This window comes from Vulpes lagopus, chromosome 1 (assembly GCF_018345385.1).
Source record: "Vulpes lagopus strain Blue_001 chromosome 1, ASM1834538v1, whole genome shotgun sequence".
In the NCBI taxonomy this organism is placed as follows: Eukaryota; Metazoa; Chordata; class Mammalia; order Carnivora; family Canidae; genus Vulpes; species Vulpes lagopus.
The window spans coordinates 42,833,363-42,849,900 of NC_054824.1; positions in this window are offsets into that span (position 1 = coordinate 42,833,363).

Below are 16,538 nucleotides of genomic sequence, written 5' to 3' on the forward strand. Positions count from 1 at the left end.
CACTGTGTACACAGCTAGATGCTTATTGCTTTGTGGGGCTACATCAGATTTCAGTCTTCTTCCAGAACTGGGCCCCAAACCCTAGCAGTACTCTCCCCTTTTGTTGTCTCTACTACTGTCTGACCCATGCCTTTCAGAGTCCCAGACACATTTCACTCTACTGGTAGTCCTGTTTAGAGGATGTCCAAAGCTTTAATCTGCTTTGCTAGTATTTTTGCTTGTTCTGATTCTCAGTCCAAGAGGTGCCCTTTATCAGGTGGTATAACGGGCATTGTGCCAGATGAAAAGTCCTCCCAACCCCCAAATCCCTGCAAAGTCTTGCACCTCTTTCACATTCTTCGTGGTTGGGTAAACTGGAATCTTATCAATCACTACGTCTAGGACAATATGCATCATATGTAACTAGATGACTTCTAAACTCTTCCGGTGTTGCAGGGGCTTTAAATTTTCTGAGTTCACTGGTAATCCTCTCCTTTGCAGAACTCCTGAGAGTATCTATGGTTGAAGATCTGATGAGAGTTCATTATAGTGCAACAGATAAAGGAATTCAGTTATTTGTATGACAGAGATTTTTAAATTATGATTGATAATATTATACCAGGACTATATAATATTTTAGGAATTTTATTCAAATACATCCTAAAGATATAGCATCACTTCTTTCTTAACAATGGTTCCCATGGAATTTAACATATGCAAAAAGTTACATAGTTGGAAAAAACTTAGTTCTTTTACAAATTAATTTTGGCAGAGAGACTTCTACATCAGTATGTATTTTAAAAAGCTTCTCCCCCCCCACACACACACCTTTTTTTCTTTCTGTCTTTGAGGGCAAATTTTTGGTTATCTCTTGGGGTGTTTCAGTTCAAAGAAGTGATAAGATTTATAACCTCAAGGGATAGGTAAAGAATTCAAATTTTCTCCTAGGAGTTTGGGGTAATTATTATCTAAACTTTTCCTTAGTACTAAGTGCCAGAAAGCATGGGGCATTTCATAGATTTTCTCATCAATTACCACAACATTCTCTTCATTTTTATCACTTGTTTCAGAGATTCCACCTCTTAGCATCCTTCTTAAAAAAATATATATATATATATATATATATATATATATATATATATATATATTCATGAGAGACCCAGAGAGAGAGGCAGAGACAGAGGCAGAAGAAGAAGCAGGTTCCCTGCAAGGAGCCCAATGTGGAACTCCATCCCAGATCCCTGGGATCACATCCTGAACCAAAGGCAGAAGCTCAACTGCTGAGGCACCCAGGCATCCTACCACCTCTTAGCATCCTAATTAGGCTTTGTCACAAGCATGTGAGTCTTAATCCCAAGTATTTTGTACTTTGAGCTTTATAAAATGACACTTTAAGTTCTCCAATTTCTACTCTGCCACCTTGTCTGCCAACCCTGGAACTCACAGAATAGAGGACAATTACATTTTCCTTCCCTAACTTCAGTTCTTCCAACTTCCAATTTGAGCTTCAGCCTACAGTTGGACATCAGTGTCCAGCTGAACTGCCCACAGCAGATGTCAGCCCAGTTTCTCTTCTTTGGTGCAGTGTGCTATGCACATTTGCTCAAACCAATCCCTTAAAAAAGCCAGTGTTTTAGGGGTTTCCCTGTACTCATGAGGCAGTCCAAAAGTATCTGACATACAGACCAGTCTCCTCACATGGAGGTCGACAGCCAACATGGGATTTCCCCCACAGATACCTCTAAGCCAAGGCCCATTTTTTTTTCCTGTTTCCTGGCTGGCTCACCAATGGTTGTTGGTTTGTAACTGGCTTGGGAACTGTAGGTGAAATCTGAAACTGGCCTCATATGCAGAGGACAGGGAGAGATCAAAGAAAGACGCAAACCACTATAGGTTCATAGGTAGCAGGTTTAGTAAGCAAAGGAACTTACTTATGGGGCTTGTCTTGGGAAGTCACAAGATGAGTAGATCTCTGTACATGCCTGTCAAATCTCAAAAGTTCATATAGAAGCCTTAACTGGGTTCAGTCATGTAGACCAACCAGATGGTCTCATATACCACATCCCTATCTCAAGGCTATATCCTTGGAGCAAATACCAGGAGTGGGGAGGGAAAACACACTCCACATTCTGATGGCAGGGAAGAGGGTAAAGAACCTCTAGTTGCTGAAGTCCAGCTCACAGGTCAACTGACAATCACCTCGTCCCAGTGACCTCCTCTCATATCATTTTAGTTCACTCAGGACCATCTCTGTTTAGTAAGCACCAAAGACCTAAACACTATTCTGATTTCTTTTGTCCAGAGATTATTTTTTAATGCTCTGGAAATTTTTATGAAAACTATGTCATGGGGACACTTGGGTGGCTCAGTGGTTGAGCGTCTGCCTTCAGCTCAGGGTGTGATCCAGGATTTCTGGGATCAAGTCCCACATAGGGCTCCCTGCTTGGAGCCTGCTTCTGCCTCTGCCTATGTCTCTGCCTCAATCTCTCTCTCTCTCTCTCTCTGTGTGTGTGTGTGTGTGTGTGTGTGTGTGTCTCATGAATAAATAAAATCTTTTAAAAGAAGAAGGATATATATATATAAACATTAAAAAAATAAATGCCTTCTCCATCAATAAAAAAAAAAGGAAAACTATGTGGTGTCTATTCTTCTGGTTTTGGATTTTTTCATTTATAATGTTTTCAAGATTAGTCCATATATTTATTCTGTGTATCAGAAGTTCCTTCAATGACATCACTGAGTAGTATTTCATCATACAATTATACCACATTATTGTTTACCCATTCTTATATTTTGGAATTGGGTCATTTTTAATTTTTAGGTAATTATAAATAAGACTGCCATAAACATGGTTGAACAAATGTTTTTACGTGTGAATATTTGTTTCCATTCTTCTTGGATAAATATAATGGGTCATAGAGTAGACAGACATTTAACTTTTAAAAAAGCTGCCAAGCAGTTCACCAAATGATCACTCTATTCTATAGTCTTACTAGCAATATGTGAGCATTTCAGTGCTCTTTACCCTTGATATTGTCAACTATTTTGCTTTTAACTATCTAGTTAGTAGTTGTGAAATATGATTTTAATTTGCATTTCCCTTAAGGCTAATTATGTAGAGCATATTTTCATTCATGTTTTGGCCATTCTTCTGTATGCTGTTGTGTGATGCTCGTTGTTCATTTTGTTGCTTTCCCTGTTTTTCAATTGTTTTTTAATTGTACAATTTTGTGTGTATGTGTTTCAGTTGAGAGAAAGGTTGAATTTTATGTTTTCACATTGGGTGGGCAGTGATTTTGATGGTATATATTTGAGCCTATTTCTCTAAAATCTGCTTCGTATCATATAGACACTCTTCTTATCCTATCTGGGCTTTTCTTTCCATAGTGGGAAAGACTCCCTACTCTGATCAGATTCCAATATTCCACAATAGACCACAACTGTCTCATCTCTGTGTAGGTGTCCCAATAGTTTTATACTATTTTGAATGGAATTTGTTTTGATAATTGTGTTTTCCAATTATTTATAGCTAGAATATAGATATAGGGTTTTGCTCATTTAATTAGTTTCTGGTTTTGTTAAATTTGTGCATTAATTGTAGTATTTTTGTAAATGTGGTAGGTTTTTCAACATAACCTATTCAGTCTTCTGTGAACTACATATATGGAATTTCATTTTTCATTTACAGTGTAAATGTTATATGCTAAAATTAGCTTAACTATCAATGATTTTTAAAATCCTATCACATGAAAATTATACTACAGCAAAGTATTGTCATAATGAAAAAATATTTAATAACACAAAATCTAAATCATAAAATTGAAAATTTCTAATATATTTCTAAAATATTTACAGTTTATTTTTAAGTTTCTAATAATTATATTTGTGGCAAAACACTTTAATGCATGTAGAATATTAATTGCTAGATTCTATAAACACTTGTTGAGCATTGTATGTCTTGTCACAAATGATTAACCTCAATTTTAAAAGAGAATATGATACCTAATTGATACTGTGCAGAATGTTCTCTTCCATTAATAAGAGAACACTTTTTAAAGGTATGTATGTGCTTTCATGCATATGGCTAAGTATAAAAACAGATATGAACATGATACACTTTTATATAAGTGTATGTTTATATATAGAAAGTGATGCATTTATTTTCACTAGGTACAAAATACATATATAGTTAGATAGGTACATATAGATTTGTAATTATCATATAGATTTTTACAAATATTTTAAATCTTAATAAATGTAATCTTTAAAGGATTTTTTTTTTTAAAATTTTTTTTTTAATTGTATTTATTTATGATAGGCACACAGTGAGAGAGAGAGAAGCAGAGACATAGGCAGAGGGAGAAGCAGGCTCCATGCACCGGGAGCCCGACGTGGGATTCGATCCCGGGTCTCCAGGATCGCGCCCCGGGCCAAAGGCAGGCGCCAAACCGCTGCGCCACCCAGGGATCCCTCTTTAAAGGATTTTTAAGCACCTTTTTCACTAAGGATACACACAAACAGGACAATAATTTGCAAACCAAGAACTGCATGATCTCACTTATATGTAAAATCTAAAAAAGTCAAACTCATAGAAGTAGAGAGTCTAATGATAGTCACTAGGAGCTGGGGAGAGGTGGGAATGGGAAGATTTTCTTTTCTTTTTTTTTTTTTTTTTGAATGGGAAGATTTTCATCAAGGAGTACAAATCTTCAATTATAAAAGCTAACTAAAATGTAGAGATCAAATATACAAAATTGCGACTATAGTTAACAGTACTATATTGTATATTTAAAATGTGATAGAGGGTAGATGTTAAATGTTCTCACCACAACAGAAGGAGAAGAGAAAGAAAGAAGAAAGAAGAAAGAAAGAAAGAAAGAAAGAAAGAAAGAAAGAAAGAAGAAAGAAAGAAAGAAAGAAAGAAAGAAAGAAAGAAAGAAGAAAGAAAGAAAGAAAGAAAGAAGAAGAAAGAAAGAAAGAAAGAAAGAAAGAAAGAAAGAAAGAAAGAAAGAAAGAAAAAGAAAGAAAGATTGGAAGAAAAAGAGAAAGAAAAAGTAACTGTGAGATGATGAATATGTCTTTTGGTGCTTATTTCACAAAGCATACATATATCAAATCATACAGTTATACCCCTTAAATATATATAATTTTTAAATTGTCAATTTACTTCAATAAAGCTGGGGAAAAATAGTGAAACACTTTAAAGTAACTGAAACACAGTGGGAAGAATTTTTTTTTATTGAAAAAAAATCTACTAGCCAAATTAAAAAATCTCTCATCTGGCTCACTCACTTTTAATACCATAATATATTTTATTTAATTAATAAATAAACATAGCTGAAGGATAATTACACAAAGAGAACCACTAGAAGAACCTGCAGAAGGAAACAGCTTCCTTTATATTTATTCAACATTTTTCTGATTATCAGAGAAAGATGGAACAATTGGTAAATACTGCCAATTCCATGAAAAAATTATTAAAATTTCAAAAAATATCCCCATATAGCACCATTCACGGTATCACTTATAAATTACCATATATTTACAAATCTGTTGGGGAAAAAGTCATTTAAGATGTAGGGCAGCCCTGGTGGCTCAGCAGTTTAGTGCCACCTTCAGCCTAGGGCCTGATCCTGGAGTCCCCAGATGGAGTCCCAAGTCAGGCTCCCTGCATGGAGCCTGCTTCTCCCTCTGCCTGTGTCTCTGCCTCTTTCACTCTGTGTGTCTCTCATGAATAAATAAATAAAATGTTAAAAAAATTCATTATGTCATAAAATATAGCACAAATGACTTCCATTATCTATCAGTTTTGTTATGTCTCTATTTTTCTTTTTTTTTTTTTAAGATTTTCTTTATTTATTCATGAGACACACACAGAGAGAGAGCCAAAGGGAGAAGCAGGCTCCATGCAGGGAGCCGGATGTGGGACTTGATCTGGGGACTCTAGGATGACACTCTGGGTGGAAAGAAGGTGCTCAACTGCTGAGCCACCCAGGCATCCCAATATGTTATATTTTCAATGAAAGGCTGGGTTTATCCCAGGAATGCAAAGTTGAGTTAACATAAGAAAGTCAGTATTTGTAATTTAACACATTAATAAAGTAAAAGAGAAAAATTATTTTCCTTAATTGCAGAAAAATAATGAAAATTTAGCATCAATTCAAGATTTTCAGAAAAGAAATAAAGTTTTGCAAGTTAAGAATAGAGGGGAACTTATCTTAATAAAACACATCTACAAAGATTAACTCTAAAACAAACAACAGACAAAGTGGTCAAATGTTAAAAAAAAAGTTTTTTTTAATATCAGGAATAAAAAAAAAAAAGAAAAAAATATCAGGAATAAGCCTAGAATGTTGAACATAACCACTTTTCCTCAAGTGAATAAATTAATTAATTGTATATCATTACATGTTAAGAAATGTGCAAAAAAGCCAGAGATAAATTATTAGAAATTAATGAAATTTGGTAATTTTGAAGGATACTAAATGTTATGTAAGTCTATTACATTTTTATTCATCAGAAAAAATTATTCAGACTATATGATTTTTAAATTAACATTTATACTTATAAAAAGAACCTCCACAAATGAATCTGTCACATTATTTTTAAATAGATTTTACAAATTTATTTAAAATGTTATAGAAATAGCTTATGTAACAGTTTACTACTTCATATGATATTAACTATAATAATTTATATTAGTACCTTTAATAATAAATTTGTTTTGTATTATAAATTACATTATAAAGCAAAAATAGAATATAAAACAATTGATGGTTCTTATTAGTTAATTAATAAATTAAAAGACCATAGTGTATACACATGTAAATACATACAAGCACACATATTCATACATTGGGGACTGAATATTGTCTATATAATTCCTTATAAATTTGCCTATAGATTTCATGCAATCCTAATTAATACAGTAATAATTTCTGCTGGAACTTGAAATAGTTTATTGTCCATTTTATACAGAATAGCAGATAGCCAAGAATAAACCATGCACATGATAAAGAACAAGGTGAGAAGACAGTTGTTTTAGATGTCAAAAAATACTGTAAAATTCTAAGAAAAATAGAATCTGGGATGCCTGCATGGCTCAGTGGTTGAGCATCTGCCTTTGGCTCACAGGTCATGATCCCAAGTTCCTGGGATCAGATCTTACATCAGACTCCCTGAGGGGAGCCTGCTTCTCACTCTGCTTTGTATCTCCTCCTCTCTTTTTGTGTCTCTCATGAATAAATAAATGAAATCTTAAAAGAAAAAAAAAAGAAAAAAAAATAGAGACTTAGAACAAACCAGATAGTAGATAATGGAAGTCATTTGTGCTATATTTTATGACATAATGGATTTTTTAATTTTTTTTAACATTTTATTTATTCATTCATGAAAGACAGAGAGAGAGAGACAGAGGCATAGGCAGAGGGAGAAGCAGGCTCCCTGAAGGAACCAGATGTGGGACTTGATCCCAGAGCCCAGGATCATCCCCTAAGTCAAAGGCAGATGCTCAACTGCTGAGCCACCCAGGCGTCCCTGACATAATGAATCTTAAATATCAATATAATATCATTGAATTTCAAACAAAACAAGTAAGGATTAAGTCATAGAAAGATGTATACACTATGACCGTATTTATATAAAGAAAGGCAAAGCTTCGTTACATATTTTCTGGGAAAGGAGTAAAATAAAGACCATCAAGAGTAAAACTACTACAAAAATCAGTATGTTTCTTGTGGAGGTAAAGAGGAATATAATGGGGGAAGAGGTGAATGTAGGACTCTAATCACTGTTAAAACTTTTTATTTCTGGAGCTGTGTGGTGATTGGATATGGGTGGTATTTGATAGATCAAGGTGGTTCTAGTGGCAAAATAAATGGTGTTGCAATAAGAAAATTGTATGGTTTATATAATTATGTGAGATTGTGTTCATGTGGGCTGTAGAAAAGCCTCAAGTTATTCACTATCTGTGAAATAATAACCATAATGTTCAAACAAAACAATTGTAATCTTTCCTCAGTCCATAATACTTAATCAGAAACAATATTATTTACCAACCTCAAACATTTAAAGAATGCATAAAGAATGTCTCGCTCAACAACTCATTTTATTCACAGAAATGGGCCTTTTAGAAACCTTATGGTTTCCTTTATAGGCCATGGAAGATGATGGTGGGCCACTATAAAACTAATCAACTGTTAATCACAATTGCAGCCTCTATCTTAGATGTTCTGTTTTACCAGAAGAGATGAACACAGCCTCTGAATCTTGCCATGTGCCTATTGAGAAAGAGAATGATATTTTTGTTTCCCATCAGTAAAGAAGAGCGAAAGCTATTAATATTCAACTGGGATTTCCAAAGTAAAGATTTACTGCCTTGCCCAGCACTAGGTTCAGCATGCTGCCTTGGTTTGATAGTCTGGGATATTCAGGAACTTCTCCAAAAATAAAGAACAATCTACTACCAATAAAGTGGCTATGTCCTTAGTAGCACTTTAAGCATTTTGGAGACATGTAGCCCCTTGGGATTATTGTTTTAGTTGATTTATTAGGTGAATTAGGAAACTATGAATTTTAAGGATCCAGGACAAAAAAAAGACTGCAATTGTTACACTAATGTATCTCTTTCAACGTATACTTATGACCTCACAGACCATCCTTTATGGCCTGCTGTTAGGAAAGGAAAAGAATCCTGGAAGGGTCATATCAATATTTTGTTGCAGGATGAAAATGAATAACTACCACTATATAACTCCAACCAGTGGTGATTCTGAAAGGTAGCAATGAAGGCTGACATATTTTCAGTGAACATACATTTAACATTATCTATTTCTGGCTGGTGAAAGGGTTACTAGTTTGGCTCAATCATCAAAGCCTTACATAGAAAAAATAATTGAAGGATCCAAAACAAAATGGATAGAGGAAATGACATGGGGATAGACCTACGGTGTGTGTGGGAAGAAGAGTACGAAGATTTTTCAGTCTCCTCTGAATACCCTCTAGCAACCACCACATGGGAGACATGGGAGGCACTTAATTATCAGGTGCACAAAATAACTTTTCCAGTGAAAGTCAGTGGTTACATAATGGGTCCATGAATAAAGCAGTCATAACGACAGACATGGAGACTGTGCATTGGCTTTACAATGTTGTCTCTCTCTTGTCAGAGATGATGTAGCTACGATTGGTGCTCAGTATCTGACTCACCTGCAGTGCAGACCAATGCTGAGCCCTCACTCTCATAGTATCCTTTGAAGAAATAGAACAGGCACTGGGTGGAAAGTGATTCTATAAAACCACTTCCAACTTGAGATTGTTAATTTGTCTTGACTGGGATTAGTATACATTTAGTTATGGATTTCTTTAACCTTGACAACATTTGCTCTACTAGCCCCTCTTTTAAAAAGATTACAGGGTATCTTATTAACTAAAATGAGATGCTATAGAACAATATCTCAGGCCAAGGGGCTGACATTGTCGTGAAGGACATAGAAAAATGTACACTAGAACATAGGATTCACTTGTCTTATTTTATATCATTCAGAAGCTATATCTGTGATAAATCATTGGAATGGTCTTTTTTTTAAGATTTTATTTATTTATTCATGAGAGAAACACAGAGAGAAAGAGAGAGGCAGAGACACAGGCAGAGGGAGAAGCGGGCTCCATAAAAGGAGCCCAACGTGGGACTTGATCCTGGGTCTTCAGGATCAGGCCCTAGGCTGAAGGCAGCACTAAACCGCTGAGCCTACCTGGGCTGGCCTGGAATGGTCTTTTAAAGGCTCAGTTAAAATTCCAATTTGAGGATGACTCTAGAAATATTAGAATAATGTTGCCTAAAATGCAATGTCTATATTAAACTAATAGTCTTATCTGGTGCTTAATTGGTTTCCTGCCTGGATTCAGGAACCAAACAGTGAAAATAAAATTGGCTACACTCACCAAATCCTACAGACTTATTTAGAAATATATGCTTCCTTTGCAAATTAGTATCTGTAATTTTAGGAGTCCAGGTAACTAGTGATAGAATGTTTCCTCTGGGGGGCACAAAGAGGTTTCCCACAGGATCTGGATCTAGATCTAGGGCTGATAACTGAACATTTTGAGCTCTTCATGCTGTCATCAGCAGGAATTAAAAGGAATTATGCCACTGAAAAGAGTAATTCGTTCTGGTTATCATTAAGAGTCAGTAGCGCTGTTATATAATGGAGGCAATACAAAAATACGTCTGTGACTCAAAGGTTTTGCTAGAACACTTCTTGGTGCTTACATGCCTGGTGCAACAGCCACAGCATGGCAAGGTCATTATTTCCAGAAGATATTTTATAGGTAAAAGATATTAATCCCAGCCGATAAGCAACTTAAATAAGCAGACAAGCTGGCTTTGGTAAGGATGATTCGGAATGAATAGTATTGAAGACAAATGATAATTGTCAAACCTGAGCTACAAACTAGGAGCAGGGAAAGTCATTTTCCCTACTAAACTAGTTATAATTATTTTTATTAGAAATAATGATTAGGCACCAAGTTGTAGAATCAGTGAAAATCAGTGACTAAGTCAATCACTGTTGATTTAATATAGGGTGCAAAGTGCATCTGGATGGCTCAGTGGTTGAAAGTCTGTCTTTGGATCAAGTCATGATCCCTGGACCTTCAAGTCATGATCAAGTCCCGCATCAGGCTCCCGGTAGGGAGCCTGCTTCTCCCTCTGTCTATATCTCTGCCTCTCTCTCTGTGTCCCTCATGAATAAAAAAATAAAATCAACACCAAAGAAACAAACAATCCAATCATGAAATGGGCAAAAGACATGAAGAGAAATCTCACAGAGGAAGACATGGACATGGCCAACAAGCACATGAGAAAATGCTCTGCATCACTTGCCATCAGGGAAATACAAATCAAAACCACAATGAGATACCACCTCACACCAGTGAGAATGGGGAAAATCAACAAGGCAGGAAACAACAAATGCTGGAGAGGATGCGGAGAAAAGGGAACCCTCTTACACTGTTGGTGGGAATGTGAACTGGTGCAGCCACTCTGGAAAACTGTGTGGAGGTTCCTCAAAGAGTTAAAAATAAACCTGCCCTACGACCCAGCAATTGCACTGTTGGGGATTTACCCCAAAGATTCAGATGCAGTGAAACGTCGGGACACCTGCACCCTGATGTTTCTAGCAGCAATGGCCACAATAGCCAAACTGTGGAAGGAGCCTCGGTGTCCATCGAAAGATGAATGGATAAAGAAGATGTGGTCTATGTATACAATGGAATATTACTCAGCAATTAGAAACGACAAATACCCACCATTTGCTTCAACGTGGATGGAACTGGAGGGTATTATGCTGAGTGAAGTAAGTCAATCGGAGAAGGACAAACAGTGTATGTTCTCATTCATTTGGGGAATATAAATAATAGTGAAAGGGAATATAAAGGAAGGGAAAAGAAATGTTGGGAAATATCAGGAAGGGAGACAGAACATAAAGACTCCTAACTCGGGGAAACGAACTAGGGGTGGTGGAAGGGGAGGAGGATGGGTGTTGGAGGGGAATGAGTGACGGGCAGTGAGGCGGACACTTGAAGGGATGAGCACTGGGTGTTTTTCTGTATGTTGGTAAATTGAACACCAATAAAAATTAATTTAAAAAATCTTAAAGCAATAATAATAATAATAGTAATAATAATAATAATAATAATAGGTAATAGATAATATAGGGTGGAAGTGGACCTGAGTGGTGCAAGGGATAATTTTTTTTTTAGCAGATATCATAAAGGGATCACTTCTTCCCTTGGTACCTTCAGTGTCTACCACTAGGGACTTTCCCTAGCTGCAGGAGCATTTTCAGTCCACCCAGTGAAGATAGGATCAAAGCACAGGGATTTAACACTCCATAGACAGTATTCAATCAGTTAGGTTCTAGAGCTAGTGAATCATTGTCCCATTTTCTTTAACCCTCAGTGGAACAGTTCTGAGTACATTTTATAAAGCCTTATACACAGTCCCCAATGAAATGATCCCCAGTTGCCTACAGCAATAATTAATTTCTTAATGCAGACTTACTGGAGAGCTTCTTGTTCTTTTCTCATTCCTCTGTTTCCTTACCATGCTTTCTAGGATCACCTCCCAAATAGCAATCACACATCTGAACAATTCTGTCAAGGGCTGCTTATATAAGTTATTCCCCTTTAGTTAAAAAATAAAATTATAGTTTATACTACCACTTAACAAAGATTATAGTCAATTATCCCATGTTTATATGGACATTTATAAAAAATGTATAGGCATTTATCAAAAATAGAGAATTCCTGTGCAGTTACAAAAGGATCTGTGTGTGTACATAAGCGTGCACACATACATATACATGCAGATAATAGTGCTTGATTTTTTTAACAGTACATTATTTTAGTTATACATTCCATAGCCATGAAAAAATCATGTAAATGTATTATAACTGAACTAGTGATGACTGCAAACTATATTAGTAAATATAAATAGAATTTATGATTACATGTGGAATGTGACAAAAAATATATTGAAATCATATTTTCAGTGTCTTATGTCACATTATGTTTACTGTAATAGAAGTGGCTATGTGTTTTTCTATCCCAGGGTTACCAACAATTATAAACTAAACACTGATCTCTCAACTTGCCCTAAAGGCTGCACTGACTTATATCAACAGAAAATTTAAGTAAGCACGAGACACTTATTTAAGGTTTCTAGCAATGTCTTTAGCAAATCCATTGCATTATTATATTACATAGTGTATAATTAACTAGACATACATTTGCATATGATATAAAAGTTGCTATAGATTTTTTGAAATTACATTATTTTTCTTATTCAACTTGTGGTTTGATATTGAAAAGAGCACATGCCCATGAATTGTAATATTTCATTTTATATATGGAAGGTTCACAAAGAGAAACAAAAGAATTTAGAAAGGAATTTAAAGAAAGGCGAAAGAGGAGTCACACACATACTTACTTATCTTTTTAAAATCATCTAGGAAAGTGAGGCTTCATGTACCTATAGAAGCACATGTGTTTGCTGTATAGTTAACACTTTCCAAATGTGGATATATATTAGGGAAACCCCTGAAGTTTAAGAGATTAAGATATGTTTGTGAGTGCCTGTCTTAGATGTTCAGAAAGACATTTAGGAAATGGTGAAAGACATTTTCAGTTGCACATGGGTAATTTCATACATAATTTTAAATGATTTTTGATAGTAATATTTGTCATGAATCAAATGGTGCAAATCCAACCAGACAAATTCAATCTTGGAGGAATCATTAACAAACACCTGTTTTAAGAGCTATCCATCCCAAAGGGATTAATTAGGTCTATGTTTCTATTCCATAGGAGACATCTAACCTGGGACTACAGTACTGGCATTAAGAAAAAGGCTCTGGAGAATCTTATCATTTCTTTCTTTCTTTTTTTTTTTTTTTCTTTTGAGTCTATTACCCTGATTAATAGTCATTTTTTTCCTTTTTAAGTGCCTGATGTTTAAAACTTCTTACTTTATTAAACTACTTTGGAGGGGTAAGAAGAATTGAAATAGGTTGTAAATTATTAAAATTGTACCACAGATGCCATTCTTCAATAGAGTATATTTAATAATCGTAAGGTCAAAAAAGTAGTAAGTGGCAGAGCTGAAATTCAAACTTCTATCTGAACGCAAATGTCTTGTTTTTTCCCTGCTACACAGACTGCCTGGAGTTTAATTTAGCTTTTCAAACTTGTGTTTTCTCAGAAAAATATACTACAGCTCCTAATGATAATAATAGTTTTTAAGAAAATATCATCTTTGCATGGTATTAATCTTGTCCATCATGGAAAGTCATTAAATAATTTGAAACCTTCAAATTCTCCATCATAATTTCAAAACCATGTTGCATTCCAAAAAAAAAAAAAAACCCGAAAAACAAAAAACAAACAAACAAACAAAAAACAATTAAGCATAAGGGATAACCCAGGAAATGTCATTTAATTGTTCTAGATTTTTCCCTCAAAACTGAACACCTTAGAGTGAATCAGTGGATCATTAAAGACAAATTTTGGCTTCATAAAGTACTGTTGAAAGCCTAAAACAAAAGCAGACTTCTTGACTTATTTTTCCTTAGTCACAACTGAAACATCATTTTAAAAAGTATTATTATTGCATTGGCTAGAAATTGTGAGTTTGAGAAAAAATAATATGATGGAGAGAAGTAGAGTTGGAGGAAGCTTCTATTATTTGTTTCTTCATGTAAGTTACGTAAGTTCTCAGAGCCTTAGCATTGTTGTTTGTATATTGGTGATGTAGAGATGGAAGAAAGTGAACATAAAAACACTTAGAAAAGGATCCAACAGAGTAAGGTATTTTTTTTAAAATATATATTTTTGTTATGATTTTTGTTATATTAGTGAACTAACAGTCTTTCCCTATGGCTGATGACAAAGTTGGCCTAAGTCTCCTATTACAAACCTTACAGAACTTAGAAGCAGGCAAACACAAGTGTTTTTCCAGGTATATAACACAGAGCAAGAGATAAAGAATGTGGCTGATCTAATCAAGGTATATGCCACTCTTGTAGCTTTACTAAATTACCATTTGTTGAGTAAAACAGGGGGTGCCAGATGGTGAGCAAAATTTCAAAAGAAGAACATAGGAGAAACTGAAATAGAGGTTCATTACTCATAGAAAAAGTGCATGTCCTCAAGAGACTACAAGGAAGGTAAAGGCAGAGTATAGACAGAGTCAGGACTGGGAGCCTATGCTTTTATAGGGTCTAGTGGTGAAGCACTTTGCTATTTCTGAGATGATACAGCATTGCTCAATTCAAACCAAAAAGTTGATCCTGTTAGACACCAGAACCCAAGTCACTGCCATTCCAGGTAATGCCCCTAAATTTACCTTGCTAAATGTGTCCCTCACCACCAGAAGGAGCTGTAAAAATTTGTTCCACTAGTTGCAGACACCAGATAGAAAGGCCCTTCAACCTACAAGGAGTTGCCAGTAAAAAAAAAAAAAAAAGCAAACAAAAAAAGTGTACAAATTCACTCTGATGAAACTATTGGGACCTTTCACTTCAAATGGCTTTCTCTGGTGATGGCCCACTTGACTCTTTATTATTATTATTTTTTTATTTTGACTCTTTATTATATAGACATGGATGCATATGCATGCAATACCAAACAAGTTCAAGTTCTCGGCCTTCTTGCCAAATGGATGCCACTGGGTCTTCCCTCTCTGATCAGAATGGTAAATACTCCTCAATACCAATACTGACTTAAAGAGAGCACTGAAGGCCTAGACCCAGTCATTAAATATATGCTTGAGGCAGGAGTCATTAAGCCTGCAATGTCTCCTTTCAATAGCCCCATTTGGCTAGTACTTAAGCCAGAATGAAATTCTATCAAAGGGTAAAAAAGTGGGGAATGATGGGGAGTCCTGTTGGAAGGGCTGAGGCTAGAGTGCCACTGAGTCTTTGTAGCAAAAGGATTGAATTCCTTCACAGCAATGGTCCTCTGGAGGAAATATCTCAGTGACACTTACCCCCAGCCCCACTCCCAACATCAAATATTGCTACAAACTAACCAGCCCTATGATTGCCATACATAAAACCCATTTAGGGCCTGTGCTTTCATGATTTGTCCGTAATTCTCATAGGTCAATATCAGAAATGTCTAAGAGCATTAAAACGATCTCCCTTAACCTGGAATATAGGTGTAGCTCCTCAGAGAGTGAAAGGGCAACTGCCTATTCCTTTGCTAAATGTGTCCCTCACCACCAGAAGGAGCTGTAAAAATTTTTTCCACTAGCAGCAGACACCAGATAGGCTGTTCAGTCCTTAGAGAAGCTAGACCACCAGCCAACTCATGATTAATGTGGAGGCCGAGAAAATTAAGGGCATTCCACTTTAAGTTCAGTGTTAGCACAAATACAGCCATCCCAGGCCCCTGTGAATAAGAGCTGAAGTTTACCTTACTTCAGTTAAACAGCTTACAGCTTAACGTCCTAGAAAGCCCCATATTAGAATAAAAACAGAGCCCAAGCCAAGGGCAGGAAGCCCCTATTAGAATAAGAACAGAGCTCAATGCCCTTGAAGGCCCCCTATCAAAATGTAAACAGAATTGAGGAATTGATCCACCCCTTCTGGAGGTCCCCTAGACCAGTCCTTAAAACTAAGCTGAAACCCACCTCGGGGTCCAAGTCCCTACTCTGCTGTGTTGGGTACACTTGGACCCAAGCTCGAGCTTGTAAATAAACCTTCGAGTGTTTGCATCGGTGTGGGCTCCTTGGTGGTTCCTTGGATTCGCTATCTTGGGCACAACAATTAACACCCCAACTAGATAACCACATGGGAAGGTACTAGCTTCCCGGGTGGCCACCACTCCAGAAGACCTTATCCCTTAGTGAGATAAGTTTATCACTGGAAAGTACACTGCCCCAGAAAACATTGCCCCAGTCCAAGAAACTATCATTGGAAGTAACTAGATATTACACCCCAGGGATATATCACCAGAAGACTTCACTGGTCACTAGGATGGCCTCACTGTCCAGTTCACCA